Source organism: Chlorocebus sabaeus, chromosome 15, assembly GCF_047675955.1.
Source record: "Chlorocebus sabaeus isolate Y175 chromosome 15, mChlSab1.0.hap1, whole genome shotgun sequence".
Classification (NCBI taxonomy): Eukaryota; Metazoa; Chordata; class Mammalia; order Primates; family Cercopithecidae; genus Chlorocebus; species Chlorocebus sabaeus.
This window is the reverse complement of record NC_132918.1, coordinates 11246811-11263541: the sequence shown is the minus strand read 5'-3', so window position 1 is coordinate 11263541 and position 16731 is coordinate 11246811. Positions and strand designations below refer to the sequence as shown.

The 16731-nt window shown below is 34.6% G+C and overlaps 1 long non-coding RNA gene across 1 annotated transcript in view; it reads left to right on the top strand.

The window, feature by feature from the left end:
• Window positions 1-10467: 10467 nt before the first annotated feature.
• Window positions 10468-16731, top strand: part of LOC140713527 (uncharacterized) — a 47982-nt gene continuing 41718 nt past the window's right edge. Inside the window, exon 1 of the long non-coding RNA XR_012095642.1 lies at window positions 10468-10745. This is a non-coding gene — a long non-coding RNA (uncharacterized lncRNA). The remainder of the gene's footprint in view (window positions 10746-16731) is intronic.

Below are 16731 nucleotides of genomic sequence, written 5' to 3'. Positions count from 1 at the left end.
GAAGTTGAATCTCTGAATAGACCAATAGCAGGATCTGAAATTGAAGCAATAATTAATAGCCTACCAATGAAAACAAGTCCAGGACCAGACAGATTCACAGCCGAATTCTACTGGAGGTACAAGGAGGATTTGGTACCATTCCTTCTGAAACTATTCCAATCAATAGAAAAAGAGGGAATCCTCCCTAACTCATTTTATGAGGCCAACATCATCCTGATACCAAAGCCTGACAGAGATACAACAAAAAAAGAGAATTTTAGACCAATATCCCTGTTGAACAACCATGCAAAAATCCTCAATAAAATACTGGCAAACCGAATCCAGCAGCACATCAAAAAGCTTATCCACCATGATCAAGTGGGCTTCACCCCTGGGATGCAAGGCTGGTTCAACATACGTAAATCAATAAACGTAATCCAGCATATAAACAGAGCCAAAGACAAAAACCACATGATTATCTCATTAGATGCAGAAAAGGCCTTTGACAAAATTCAACAGCCCTTCATGCTAAAAACTCTCAATAAATTCGGTATTGATGGAACGTATCTCAAAATAATAAGAGCTATTTATGACAAACCCACAGCCAATATCATACTGAATGGGCAAAAGCTGGAAGCATTCCCTTTGAAAACTGGCACAAGACAGGGATGCCCTCTCTCACCACTCCTATTCAACATAGTGTTGGAAGTTCTGGCTAGGGCAATCAGGCAAGAGAAAGAAATCAAGGGTATTCAGTTAGGAAAAGAAGAAGTCAAATTGTCCCTGTTTGCAGATGACATGATTGTATATTTAGAAAACCCCATTGTCTCAGCCCAAAATCTCCTTAAGCTGATAAGCAACTTCAGCAAAGTCTCAGGATACAAAATTAATGTGCAAAAATCACAAGCATTCTTATACACCAGTAACAGGCAAACAGAGAGCCAAATCATGAATGAACTCCCATTCACAATAGCTTCAAAGAGAATAAAATACCTAGGAATCCAACTGACAAGGGATGTAAAGGACCTCTTCAAGGAGAACTACACACCACTGCTCAGTGAAATAAAAAAGGACACAAACAAATGGAAGAACATACCATGCTCATGGATAGGAAGAATCAATATTGTGAAAATGGCCATACTGCCCAAGGTAATTTATAGATTCAATGCCATCCCCATCAAGCTACCAATGAGTTTCTTCACAGAAATGGAAAAACCTGCTTTAAAGTTCATATGGAACCAAAAAAGACCCTGCATTGCCAAGAGAATCCTAAGCCAAAAGAACAAAGCTGGAGGCATCACGCTACCTGACTTTAAACTACACTACAAGGCTACAGTAACCAAAACAGCATGGTACTGGCACCAAAACAGACATATAGACCAATGGAGGAGAACAGAGCCCTCAGAAATAACACCACACATCTACAGCCATCTTGTCTTCGACAAACCTGAGAAAAACAAGAAATGGGGAAAGGATTCCCTATTTAATAAATGGTGCTGGGAAAATTGGCCAGCCATAAGTAGAAAGCTGAAACTGGATCCTTTCCTTACTCCTTATACGAAATTAATTTGAGATGGATTAGTGACTTAAATGTTAGACCTAAAACCATAAAAACCCTAGAAGAAAAGCTAGGTAATACCATTCAGGACATAGGCATGGGCAAGGACTTCATGTCTAAAACACCAAAAGCAATGGCAACAAAAGCCAAAATTGACAAATGGGATCTAATTAAACTAAAGAGCTTCTGCACAGCAAACGAAACTACCAACCTACAGAATGGGAGAAAATTTTTGCAATCTACTCATCTGACAAAGGACTAATATCCAGAACCTTTAAAGAACTCAATCAAATTTACAAGAAAAAAACAAACAACCCATCAAAAAGTGGGTACAGGATATGAACAGACACTTCTCAAAAGAAGACATTCATATAGCCAGACACATGAAAAAATGCTCATCATCACTCACCGTCAGAGAAACGCAAATCAAAACCACAATGAGATACCATCTCACACCAGTTAGAATGGCAATCATTAAAAAATAAGGAAAGAACAAGTGCTGGAGAGGATGTGGAGAAATACAAACACTTTTACACTGTTGGTGGGACTGTAAACTAGTTCAACCATTGTGGAAGACAGTGTGACAATTTCTGAAGGATCTAGAACTAGAAATACCATTTGACCCAGCCATCCCATTACTGGGGATATACCCAAAGGATTATAAGTAATGCTGCTATAAAGACACATGCACACATATGTTTATTGTAGCACTATTCACAATAGCAAAGACTTGGAATCAACCCAAGTGTTCATCAGTGACAGACTGGATTAAGAAAATGTGGCACATATATGCCATGGAATACTATGCAGCCATAAAAAAGGATGAGTTCATGTCCTTTGTAGTGACATGGATGCAGTTGGAAACTATCATTTTCAGCAAACTATAGCAAGAACAGAAAACCAAATACTGCATGTTTTCACTTATAGGTGGGAATTGAACAATGAGATCACTTGGACACAGGAAGGGGAACATCACCCATCGGGTCCTATTGTGGGGGGCGGGGAGGGATAGCATTAGGAGATATACCTAATGTAAATGATGAGTTAATGGGTGCAGCACACCAACATGGCATATGTATACATATGTAACAAACCTGCACATTGTGCACATGTACCCTAGAACTTAAAGTATATTAAAAAAAATTAAAAAGGATACTCAATAGATTAAATTTTTATCACTAGATGTGTCTGATCACATATTGTCTCATCTCTGCAACAATATTGAAAAAGGGTTTTAACTAAAGAATGGGCAGTGGGGCTAGAGGGGAAAGATCCTCCTAGACCTGGGATTCTATAAATTGTTCCTTATGTATTAAACTATATATTTTTTATATATTATATATATATACATGTATTTTATATATATATGTATATATATAAATAAAATACAAAAACCCAAACTCATTTTTAAACATGTTTATTATCTCTTAATTATAATGCCAAATTTCTTTTATTTTCTTTCAATAGACTGTCTAATCTTACATTGTTATTTTACACTATAGGGGCACATTTTAAATTGTGAATTGAGCAATTATGGAAACTCGCTTTTTAACACAAAATTATGTGATTGTTTTCAATATGTTGTTTGAAAAATAGAAAAAGCTCTTGAAACTTGTGTCAGACCTATACAAGTAAGCCCTGGCCTCTTCCTTTGAGAAACTATACAAAACTACCATTACTCAATAATTTCTGAAACTCCTATTTTGGAATTGCCTTTGAGAGCCTGCAGCAAATTCTTTTGAATAACTTCAGAAGCAGTAAATTACAATTTTCTGAGGTGCACATTTTGAAATAGCCAAGTCACTCAAAGCAACTTCTGCAAAGATTAGATCAGGTTAATAAATCATAACCTAATTTCTTAGCCATAAATTATTTCTTCTTTCTGTAAAGATTCACAAGTAATTCTCTCACTAAGCTGCGTTTTTTCTCTCTGCAAGGACAAATGTCCTTGTCTTTTTATACAATATGATTCAGATGTTTTGTTATGATGCCCTTTCAGTGGTTGTGCAACCCTTTTCCATGGACAGGATGTATCTAAATCACCCAAGGCCTTTAAAAATCATCGAGGATTCACTACATCTCAATGGATCCTGGAGTTCTATATTCTGAAAAAGCTACTTATAATTATTGTGATGGTTAGCCAAGTGAGGGTGCCTCTCTGCTATCGTATTATTCCATTGTTTTGCCCTCATCCCAGCATCTGCATGACAACAAATAAATACAGGGGAAAAGTACACAGTTTCAAATCCTGCATATACAGATTTAAATTCCAGATCCCCTGTTAACTAACTGACCCTAGGCAAGTGAAAATCTCTTTGAGATGCTGCTGAAAAGGGATATATTAATAGTTAATCTAAAGGGCTATTTTAAAAGTTAAATTACATCATGTATGTAAAGCACCTAGCATAGTCATTGGCACTTAGGAGTTCAATTTTTTTTTTTTTTTTTTTTTTTTGAGACGGAGTTTTGCTCTGTAGCCCGGGCTGGACTGCAGTGGCTCACTGCAAGCTCCGCCTCCCGGGTTTACGCCATTCTCCTGCCTCAGCCTCCGGAGTAGCTGGGACTACAGGCGCCCGCCACCTCGCCCGGCTAGTTTTTTTGTATTTTTAGTAGAGACGGGGTTTCACTGTGTTAGCCAGGATGGTCTCGATCTCCTGACCTCGTGATCCGCCCGTCTCGGCCTCCCAAAGTGCTGGGATTACAGGCTTGAGCCACCGCGCCCGGCATAGGAGTTCAATTTTTAAAAAGCAATTATTGTCAATTTGTCATTGCTACTCAACTCCACATATGACCACATTTCTTTAATAATTTATTAAATTATAGCTGAATTTAAGGGCACCATAGGTATCCATAGAGAGTTTCAAGCTCTTCTCATTTTTCTCAAAAACAGTGGCTAACATCTAAGTGAACTTGGTCCAATAAAATGGTCAGATATTGTCAAGAAAAATTAGAATATTTTTGCTCAGACAGGACAAAAACAGAATCATTGAACAATAATTTACTGTACTTTATAAAAAGAAAGGAAATTATATGATTGAAAGAATCTATTAAAATTTCACCATCTAGTTTTAATCTTATTCTTTCCAAATATGATCTTTTGAGGTGCATATTTTGAAATAGCCAAAAGTCACTCTGAGCAACTTCTGAAAAGCAAGAATAGGTGGAGAGGTTAATAAATCATAACCTATTTTCTTAGCCTTAAATTTTATTTCTCCTTTCTATGAAGTGTTCCAAGTAATTTTTCTCCTGAAGTTATATTTTTGCCCTTGTTCTACAAGTATCCATTTGGTAGGGAAGAGTGCAGTTAATGCTGTGACATAAATTTAAGACTTCCCTTTTTTTAATCCTTGAAGGGATAAAGTTTTCTAAAGGAAGCTTACCTCTTAAGTTTCTGACTCTCTTCAAGTAAGTATTAACAGTGAGTATAAGTGTTCAGAAAGTTCTAATATGGGTTTGCCTTTAAAAACTTCAGTGACTCAAAACATTTATTTTTTGCTACCTCTGCCAGCAATCTGAATATAGAATAAACTAGAATGTATACAGTTGGTCACCATTCTTGCCATAGCTCTCTGGTTGGACACCTGCAACCCTAATTCTTATAGGATTGCTCTTATCGAGGCTGCTAGTTAACACCCAGCCTGGAAAATAGTAAATGTTCAAGAAATAGCTATTTAATCTATGAATGAATGCATGAATGGGTGTTATGGGAAGAAAAGGAAACGGGTATTATCACAAGTTATAAAAGGAAAAAAAAAAAGCTTTTGGAGAGAGATTAAATTGGAGTTGAATCTCACATGATAATGGAAGCTTGTTGGTGGTAGATGTGGAATGCTGTGGAAAAATAACCAGGCAGAGAAAACTATGAGTTAAGACACAAAGAGGAGACGGAGTGTCTTTAATGTGAGGACCTGCAAGCAGATTTTCAAAGCACTAGTTGGAGATAAGCCTAAAGAAGCAGGCAGAATCTAGGTCACAAAGGACTTTGGTGTTACATGAAGAAGTTTAAACTTAATTCTGTAGGTGATGGATAGTTATGTGATATAAGAGAAAGATTTTAAGAAGTGAGATAACTTGATCAAATGGATCAAATATATATTTGGTTTGTTTATGGATTACCATAGTGGGTGTGTGTAGGAAGAATATGAGGAGGGCAAGGTGTGACACTTGAGTCCAGAAGACCAGACTATTGGGTGTTCAATACCTATCTCTTGACACAATAATGGTGGAAATGAAGATAATAGTGATAATAATAATGACAATGGTAACTATGATGATGACGTTGGAGATTGTATGCCTAACATGTTATCAAAGCCTTACTTTGCATCAAGTCGTGTGCTAAGCACTATATTTACTGCCTCATTTAATTATCACAGCACACCTATGAGGAAGGCACTTATTTCATTTTATAGATAAGAAAACTGGGACTTAAATAGGTTTTAAAAAATGCAACTCAGTACTCCCATAGTATTTTTCCTCAAAACACTTAACCTCAGTTGAAGAAGACAAAACATCATATAAACCCCATTGAGGGTAGTGGTTCTGTGAACTAACCACCTTGCCAGTACTCTTCAAAAGTGTCAAGTTCATAAATGATAAGAAAAGATGGAGGAACTATTTGCTTTGCTTTGACAATTATACTATGGTTACATAAGATGTTACCATTAGGAAGAGCCAAATGACAGATATATTAAAACTCGAGGCTGGGCACGGTGGCTCATGCTTGTAATCCTAACTCTTTGAAACGTTGAGGTGAGAGGATCACTTGAGCCCAGGAGGCCGAGGCTGCAGCGATCTGTGGTCGTGCCACCCTACGACCACAGTGTGAGGCCCTGACACTGTACGAGGCAGTGTGAGACCCTGCCTCAAAAAACAAAACATAACAAAAACAGGACAAAACTTCACACTATCTTTGTAAATATTCTGTAAACATACAAATATTTCAAAATAAAAAAGTTTTTTTGCACGTCTATGTGCTCATGAAACATGGCAGGCAAAACACAAGTAGAGCAATGTATTCTGTAGTGCTAGAAAATACATAGTAAATGAAAAAATACAGGAGTCAGTGTGAAAGAACTCCCAATGGTCTGAAACTATTTGAGCAACCAAATAAATAAAAATAATGTCAGATTATAAGTAAAATAATAAAAGAGAAACCTGTTAATCTATGTTTATAAAAGTAAATGTCCCAATAAATAACTAACTGAGTTTCAAGGAACAAATATTTTTTTACAGAAGAATCCCCAAGAATAAATGTAGAAGGAATGGGAAAAAGAAAAAGTACCTTAGAACATCACATGATAATTGGTACAGGCAAGATCCACTGGCAAATGCTAAAATAAGTGGTTAAAACTTTAAAGAGAAAGAGGATATTTTCATGTCTGAAATGTGTATTTATGAAATTTTAAAAAATTAATATGGTGGTTTTAACATATATCCACCAATTCCTTGATGCTCTCCCTTCAAGAAGTAGAGTGTAATTTTCTTACATGTTTTCAAAATTGAAAAAAAAGTTTCAGTACCTAACTCAAAAGACATTAATAGGCCGGGCGCGGTGGCTCACGCCTGTAATTAGAACACTTTGGAGGCCAAGGCAGGCGATTACTTTAGGTCAGGAGCTGAAGACCAGCCTGGCCAACATGGTGAAACCCCATTTCTACTAATAAACAAAAATTAGCCGTGCGTAATGGCAGGTACCTGTAGTCCCAGCTACTCGGGAGGCTGAGGCAGGAGAATTGCTTGAACCCAGCAGGCAGAGGTTGCAGTAAGCCAAGATTGCGCCACTGCATTCCAGCCTGGGCGACAAAGCGAGATTCCATCTCCAAAAAAAAAAAAAAAAAAAGAAAAAAAAAAAAGGCATTAATAAACCAATCACAGAAACTGAAAGAAAAAGGAAAATGGCAACTAAACAAGAAAGGATTAATATTACTGATAATGAGAGAAATTCAAATTAATATTACTATGTCATTGGTATTTCTAAGATTGGCAGAAATTCAAAAGTTTAAAAAAACACTTTGTTGGTAATGTTGCAGACAGAACTTCTTATAAATGGATGCTAGAACTTAACTCTTCAAATACATACAACATATGCATTAGACCTCATTTGTAGGTGCAAAATTAATTTATAAGGGATATATTGAATAGACAGTGGTGCAATAATAGGTCAATGCTATAGAGTCATGAAAAAGAATAAGGAAAATTTCTATGTATTAAGATAAAATGATTTATAGGAAATATGTAGAAAAAATCAAGAAATTGATTTATTCTTACACAAAATTTAGTGATTCTGGATTTTATATAATATGTGAAATTTGGCATGAAAATAAAATATGAATTAATCTACCTATACACATATTTGCCTAGTGTTTCTAAAATAAACAAAGGAAAGATAAACCAGAAAGTAATGAAATTCATTACCTATGTATGGATGTAGAAATGGGGTGGAGCAGATAGGAATGAAAACCATATTACTTTGAGTATAATTTTTACTTACTTTTGATTTTAATCAAGACTGTATATTCTAATGTAAAACTAAAGCAGAAAAGAACAATAACAATTAATAATACAGATACAGATAAGTCAATACATCAAATTTATAATATAGCTACACAAAGAGAAGTATTATTTCAAATAAGTTTTGAGTACAGTATTCTAAATTTCTATCCTTTATAGAATACTTTCTACAGACAAAAAAATTCAAAAAAAAATTTAAACTACAGAAAAACTTCAAAATCTATACTTAAATTTATAATAGTAATACACTGGTATTATAATTTGAAACCACTTGTGAATATTGTAGAATAATTTAAAATAAATATATTGTTACTATAAAATGATTTTTCCATGTTAAAAAGAGATACAAATATAAAATTAAAAAGTAATAAAAAGCTCCATATATTAACTTTAACCCCCAAATATCAACACAAAGTTATAATTTTTAACAATTTATTTCCTGGCTCTGTCTACTGAAGTGGCCTAGAAGCAATACTATCCTTGTAGGAATGAAAATACCTAGCACTCAGAACTTCATTTCAAACTGCCACTCCTCTCTAAAAGGAAGAGTGTCTAAAAATAATGACTGACTCCAAATCTTGAACAGGTAAGATACAAGGTGAACCCGAGACATTTTAGTGAGCCACAAAGAAAAAAAAAAAAGACTTAAATGAGAAGTCATTATTATCCCAAATCCGTAGTTACATTAAGGTTCACTCTTGGTGTTGTACATTCTATGGGTTTGGGCACATTAATAATGACATGTATTCACAATCAAGCTGACACGCAGAGTAGTTTCACTGCCTTAAATTCCTCTGGGATCTGCCTATTCATTCCACCCTCCCCATTGACCCCTGGCAACCACTGATCTTTTGGCTGCCTGCATAGTTTTGCCTTTTCCAGAATGTCATATAGTTGGAATCAAACAGTATGTGGTCTTTGTCGATTGGATTTTTAAACTTGGTAATATGCATTTAAGGTTCCTCCACATGTTTTCACGGCTTGACAGCTGAATTCCTTTTAATGCTGAATAATATTCTATTGTTTGGATGTACCACAGTTTATCCATTTGCCTAGTAAAGGACATCTTGGTTGCTTTCAAGTTTTGGCAATTATAAATGAAGCTGCTATAATCATCCATGTGCAGGTTTTTGTGTAGACATAAGATTCAACTCCTTGGGGTAAATATCAAGAAGCACAATTTGTGAGTCACATGGTAAGAATATGTTTAGTTTTGTGAGAAACTACCCAACTGTTTTCCCACATGGCTGTGCTATTTTGCCTTACCATCAGCAGTAAGTGAGAGTTCCTGTTGCTCCACATTCCCACCAATATTTGTTGTTGTCAGCGTTCTGGATTTTGGCCATTCTAATAGGTTTGTAGTGGTAGCTCACTGATGTTTTAATTTGTGTTTCTCTGATGATATATGATGTGGAGCATCTTTTCATATGCTTGTCATAAGTATATCTTCTTTGGTGAGGTGTCCGTTAAGGTCTTTGGTCTCTTTTGTTAATTGTATTATTTTTATTGTTGATTTAAATAATTCTTTGTGCAATTTGAGTAACAATTCTATAACAGATATTTCTTTTACAAATATTTTTCCCACTAGGTGGCTTCTCTTTCCACTGTCTTGTCAGTGTCTTTCATAGAGCAGAAATATTTAATTTTAATAAAGTCCAGATTGTCAATTCTTTCTTTCATGGATTGCGTCTTTGGTCTTGTCTCTAAAGAGTCCTTGCCAAACCTTAGGTCACTAGATTGTTTTTTATGTTATCTTCTAGAAGTTTTGGAATTAAATGTTATACATTTAGGTCTGTGATTGATTTTGAGTTAATTTTTTTAGAAGATGTAAGGTTTGTATCTAGATCCTTTTTTTTTTTTTTTTTTTGCATGTGGACATGCAGTTGTTCCAGCAGTATGTGTTGAAAAGACTATCATTTCTTCATTGTATTGCCTTTGCTCCTTTGTCAAAGATCGGTTGAGTCTATTTATGTGAATTTATTTCTGGGCATTCTATTCTGAAAATATTAATTTTTCATCTTATTGCGCATGGATAGAGACATCAAAAATGCCAATCATTTCAAAGCAGTGAAACTACTCGTGTTTTCCTGACTGGTTAATCTCCCCTCAGAACCAGCTATACATTGCTAGCAGGATTTTTTTTTCAGGCCTTTTAGCCAGAAATTGCTATAAAAATGGGCTTTTTTAAAAACAACTCTGTTCTATTACTTGAGTTGAAAACCATTTTAAACAGTTACTAAAATAACAGCAGATTAAATTTCTATGTCCTGGTATAACTCTATATATCAGAGATGTCAAGAAGCTACATTATCTTTGCATATTATATGCTATATTGATATGCAAGTGTATGACACGCCTTGTTTACGCAGAGGGAAATTTAGTTTCGGTACATTTCTGGACTAAACGTTTCTGCGTTAAAGTACAATTTCAGTATCTGAAAGGGGGATCTGTGAGCTATCCATGCTAACATAGAGAAAGTGTCAGAGGAGGAGCCTTTCCTTCCCTTCGTTGCCATTAGCACAGGTCTCCAGGGCATATCTTTTCTCCTGGGTTTCTATGTTTGTTTTACTCACTGCCTCTCGTTCCTCTGCTTAGGACGTTTTCATGAATAAGCCAGAAGATAGTCAGCACAGAAGCCTCCCCACAACCTGGAAAAAGAAATGAGCTTTAACTTTGAATATCACACAGACATAGTGAGGTAAGTCATTTTTTAAAAAAAATCAGTAGAATGATTTTTAAAGGAGTAGTGTTATCATAGATATTTCCATTGGCATATTGGCCTAACTTTTCCCACTTCTCAATAGGGAAATATGACTTAGCTGTAGTATCAAAACAAGAAATGGCATCTGAGCAATTGGTAAAGTATCCAAAAGTGTTTTTGCCATGTGTACATACATGTAATAAAAAGCATAAGAAAAGCTAAAGGCAATCAAATGGGTTAATTACTGAGACCCTCAAACTTTTGTTAGTCCTTTAATCTTTTACTTCCTGTTGTATTAGGTAAAAATGCATTTGACAATAAAAGTTAAATTTTTATTTCAAGATGTTTCTTGAGCATCCCATTGTTTACTATCTGGAATAATCAGGGGCTGGAAGCAATAATAAACCCATGTTATTAAGGAATTGATCACCTATTCTAGTAGAAGTGTCAACGCATGACAAATACATTTCAGAATAGGTTTATTTGAGCAATCTTGCTTTCCTATTCTTTAAAATTATTGCCCTCTGATTTATCTTGAATATTTAGCTAATATTTGAATCCATATTCAAAAGTTAAAGAAACGAATGTATTTTGTTAAAAATCACCATAAAAATTCAGTTAAATAAACCCCCAAACCAAAATTATTTCTCTGAAATCATACAACAATATTAGCTTAAACTGAGGGCACAACCCTGATTGTATAAAAGGCTTTTATTCAAGTAATCCAAGGCAACAGAGAAGAGCACTTGTTATTAACTTCACCATAAAAAGGTAGCAGGGGAACAAATACAATGATTGTTGTGCAGAAGCAAATGCTAGATGAATATGTATATTTATGAAATGTATATACATACTGAAAATGAAAATATATATTTAGAAGTTGTCTCCAATCTGCTAAGTCATATCTAATATACCACTGATTATATTTGTATGAGTTTTCTTATGAAATGGAACAATGCCAAGTGAGTCATAACACTAGACTTCAATATTTGTAATGTTACATTTTGAATCCTCCTTTGTTTAATGCATATTACCAGAATAAAGTGTTTGAAATTACACCTTTTATAACCCATACGCAAAGCAACTTCTCTGACATACAAATTATTCTGACATACAAATTATTTGAGTAATCTTAAAATAATGTGATGCACAATAAAACTAGAATATCATCTATTGAGTTTTTATAAATATTTTCATTTTTTTCCTCTATGAGCTTTTTTACAACTTATAAATGTCTTCTATAAAACATGATGTTATTTTCTCTAATAATTTAAAAGTGCTACATGAACTATTTCATTGTTTTTTAATCTCTTCCTTAAGTCAAATAGAAAGTCTATTAAGAAAATCATTTATAAATTTAAATCCCTAAATTGGTAACCAGTAAAGTACAAACTCATTCCACTTTAATGAGTTCAAGTTTTACTAGTGTTCATGCATAATGATCTTGAGATATAACTGTTTGCAGAGAGGAAATTCATATATTCTCAAATGCCTTAAAAGTATTATGTAGAATGTAACAATAGTGTTCTGCTTAAATTTTAGTGTATGATTTTTTTTAACTTGAAGAAACGGGGAATTCCTCAATGTTAAAAATTTAAAATATTATTAGCTTCCCTTTTTTTTTTTTTTTAAAAAAGGATGGTTATTAAATTGGGCATTTAATCTGGAAAATTCAAATCTAGATATATGGATTGAATGGTCCCTAAGTAGCAAATGGAGTCTATTTTGAATGGTTAATTTATTTTCAGGCATACACACTTCCTCTGCTATAAAATCCCTCAATTTGGTCCAGTTGCATCTATCTTTCTTGTTTGTTTTAAGTGACTGAAATAAAAATAATCACAGTTCAAGCTTTCCTTACCTACTCAAGGAAGAAGGAAAGAGGGTACGCCGTGGTGCCAGTCTGGTAATCATTGATGAAAAAGTGTCAGGGAAGAGCAGTCATCTATGTTTGTTCAAGGAAAGTTGATCCTGGGAAATAATATTAAATATTTTATAGACCAGAAGTCCTACTTAAGGATTAAAAAAATCAATAAACATTATACCCAACATGTTGGTTGTAATAACACAGCATATATTGCTGACCATACATCATCACTTTTCTCTTGCCTGCAGTGCTTCTTTCAAACATTTGCACATTTCTCCCTGAGCACTAAATAACAGAATCATTACCAACATAATAATCAGCTTAGGATCAGCAGATATGTAAGTAAAATTATTTAATGACACATTTCTTGAGAAATTATAACTGTACTAAACTACATTCTTCTCTCTGCAAATTTTATCTTGATCACTAGAGCTTGTAGACACTAACATGTGACTGCAAATATAAGAGTTCTTAAACATGAAAATTTATATGTACACAAAGGATTGAAAGAAATCTTTTAAAACATGAATTTAGTTTCTATGTCTGAAGGTGGATACTAAAAAGTGTAAAACATGATCCCTGGCACTTAGTAGTTGATGATATGGTTGGAGGAATCCAGGAGACTACACAGGAAACAGATGACGATTAATAGCAAAACCAGAGATAATAACAGTAATTTCCAAAGGAGTTTCAGAAGGTGAAAAATGTAGGTTAACAACTCAATAAAGGTCATGGGCATTTGAGAGGAATAGTAGCATTATGTGGACACTCGAATAGGATCTGAAAAAAATTGAGGGGAAGAAGAGGATCAGTTCAAATGTCACCTCCAGAGCTACTAGCTTCTTTAGGTTCCCATCTAATGCTTTCCAAGCAATGGCACTTGTTGCTAAATTGCTTACTCCTTCTCCCCTTCCCTCCCACTCCCAACACACTCTCCTTACATCCTTATGAACTACTAAAGGGCAGAGCAGGATCTTCATTTTTGTATTTCCAGAGTCTTGAAGGTGCTCAATAAATATTTGTTGAGTGCATTCTTGAGTGATTACAAAGCATCACAAGCAAAAGCACAGGGCAGAAATAAGCACAGCATGTTCTAATTTTACTGAAAGAACTAGCTGTACAGAAGAAAGAATTTTATATTGCAGGTAATAAAAGATAAGTCAAAATAGCTCAGGAGAAGTCAGATCTTTGAGGACCTTGCTTGTCCAGATGAACATTATCTTCTCTTTGCCTGATTCATGATTATAATTTCTCTTGGTCAACCCAGTCCCATTATCTCCCAACCTTCTGTGACCAAAAGATAACACTAATGAGATCTGAGATCCTCCTTCCGTATCAATCCTTAGGCTTCTTTCTGCCCCCTATCTGTGACATACAGAAAGTGAATTTTCTAAAGATTAATCTGGCCAAGTACAGAATGAATGAGAGAACTAAGAGCTATTGCGAAAGACCTGTCTAGAAGACAATACTGGAGAAAGTTTTAAGGAAACCACCAGAGAGGAATAATCGAAAGAAATTGGTATTGATAAACTGTAATACAGGATATCAAAGAAAGGGGAGCAGCTAAATAGACTCCAAATTTCTGTGACAGAGTAACTGTGCTTTTGACAGATGTAAATGAAGGAAGAAAACTCTAATAGATCTGCTACAAGGAAAAGATGGCAAGTTTGTGTAAGGCATGTGGAGTTGGGGATGATGCAATGACACATGGTGGAAATATCTTAGAAATATGAGGAGGTACACGTGGAAATAGAAATGACAATCTAAATATAGTGAAAGTTGATGCTGCGAGTATGGGTAAGATTTTAAACATGGAAGAGAGCTCTGGACCAGGAATTTTAAAAGTATCTGAATGATCTAAGTGTCTTTAAGTTGCTCAATCTCTTCTCTGTAGATCGAGGATAATACCTCTTCTCTTTACCTTATGGGGAAGATGTAAAAGTGAAATGGGGGTAAGACTATTTAATAATATAAGGCATTTTTTATTATTTTATTTTTATTTAATATTTTGTGGGAAACAGAATAATCATAGCAACAACACTTAATTGGAACAATTGCTAAACTCAAGAAAGTCACATGGTTTGTTAGTAAGTGTAGACAGTAATTCATTTGCTCTGTTGTATATAAATTGTCTAGATTCATTTTTACTTCTTATGTAGGCAGTGAAAACGGTGCTCATAACTAAGTAGATGTTTCAGTGAAATATCCTACCATGGCCACATTTAATATATTTCTTTGATGCACTTAACTTTTGTTCCCAGTGTCATGAAATGTAGTCCACAGAATAGTACTCTCATCTTATACGTTACACATACCCTCATTGTTTACAGCTAGTTAAGTATTTATATCTGGAACTTCTCTTTGATGAGCCCTTTGACATTTTACTCTTCTCATTTTCAGAAGTTCCCTTTCTTCTTCCTTCTCTGACTTCTTTTGTTCTAGAGCTCCATTTCAATCTCCCAGCCTTTGTGAGCTCATCTCTAATGTCTCATTAGCATTTTCCCTACAATTTCTCAGAGATCTTAACACTTAGGCAATTTTTGCATTTCTTCAAAAATTTTAAATATTTGAGTAAGTAGCTAAATATTAACAATACATAAATTTTTAATACACATAAAATTAGTAGAAATACGAACCTTTTTAAGTGATACATTTTAATGTTATGTAGTAGAAATTCTAAGCTGATTTTTTTAAACTTTTTATTAATACATACTAATTATACATTTCATGGGGGTACATGTGATGTTTTGATAAATGCATACAAGGTGTAACGATTAAATCAAGGTTACTAGGATATCCAGCACCTCAAACATTTATCTTCTCTTTGTGTTAGAAATACTTCAAATCTCCCCTTTTAGCTATTATGAATTATTACATATCATTATTAACTATAGTAACTCAACTGTGCTATTGAACATTAGAACTTATTTCTTCTATCTAACTCTGTTTGTATTCGTTAACCAACTCTTCTTCATCCCCAACCCCTCGTCTTTCCCAGCCTCTGGTGACCATCATTCTATTCTCTGACTCCAAGAGATCAACTTTGCCAGCTCCCATATATGAGTGAGAAAATGCAATACTGGTCTTTCTAGTCCTGGTTTATTTTGCTTGACATAGTGACCTTCAGCTCCACCCATGTTGCTGAAAATCAGAGCACTTCATTTTTTTTAATGGATGAATAATGTACATATACTACATTTTTTAAATCCATTCATCCATTGATAGATTTAGGTTGATTCTATATCTTGGCTATTATGAATCGTGCTTCAACAAACATAGGGTGAGGGGTACAGGTATCTTTTTGATATATTGATTTCTTCTCATTTTAATAAATACTCAGTAGTAGGATTGTTGAGTCATATGGCAGTTCTATTTTTAGTTCTCTTAGAAATCTCCAAAGTGTTTTCCACAATGCCTATACTAATTTACATTTTCATCAACAATGCATAAGAGTTCCTTTTGTTTTCTACTTTTATTTCAGGTTTGGGGTACATGTGAAGATTTGTTATGTCGGTAAACATGTGCCATGGGGGTTTATTGTACAGATTATTTTATCACCAAGGTATTAAGCTCAGTACCCGATAGTTATCTTTTTTGCTCCTCTCCCTCCTCCCAGCCTCCCCACTCAAGTAGATCCCAGTGTCTGTTGTTTCCTTCTTTATGTTCATAAGTTCTTATTATTTAACTCCTACCTCATGAGTGAGAAAATATGGTATTTGGTTTTCTGTTCCTGCATTAGTTTGCTAAGAATAATAGCCTCCAACTCCATCTATGTTCCTGCAAAAGATATAATCTCATTCTTTTTATGGCTGCATAGTATTCCATAGTGTATATGTACCACATTTTCTTTATCCAATCTATCATTGAAGGGCATTTAAGTTGATTCCATGTATTTGCTATTGTGAAGAGTGATGCAATGAACATTCATGTGCATGTGCCTTTATGGTAGCATGATTTATATTCCCCTGGGTACATATCCAGCAATGGAATTGCTGGATCAAGTGGTAGCTCTGCTTTTAGCTCTTTGAGGACTCACCATACTGCTTTCCACAATGGTTGAACTAATTTACACTTCCATCAGTAGTATATAAGTGTTCCCTTTTGGTTGAACTAATT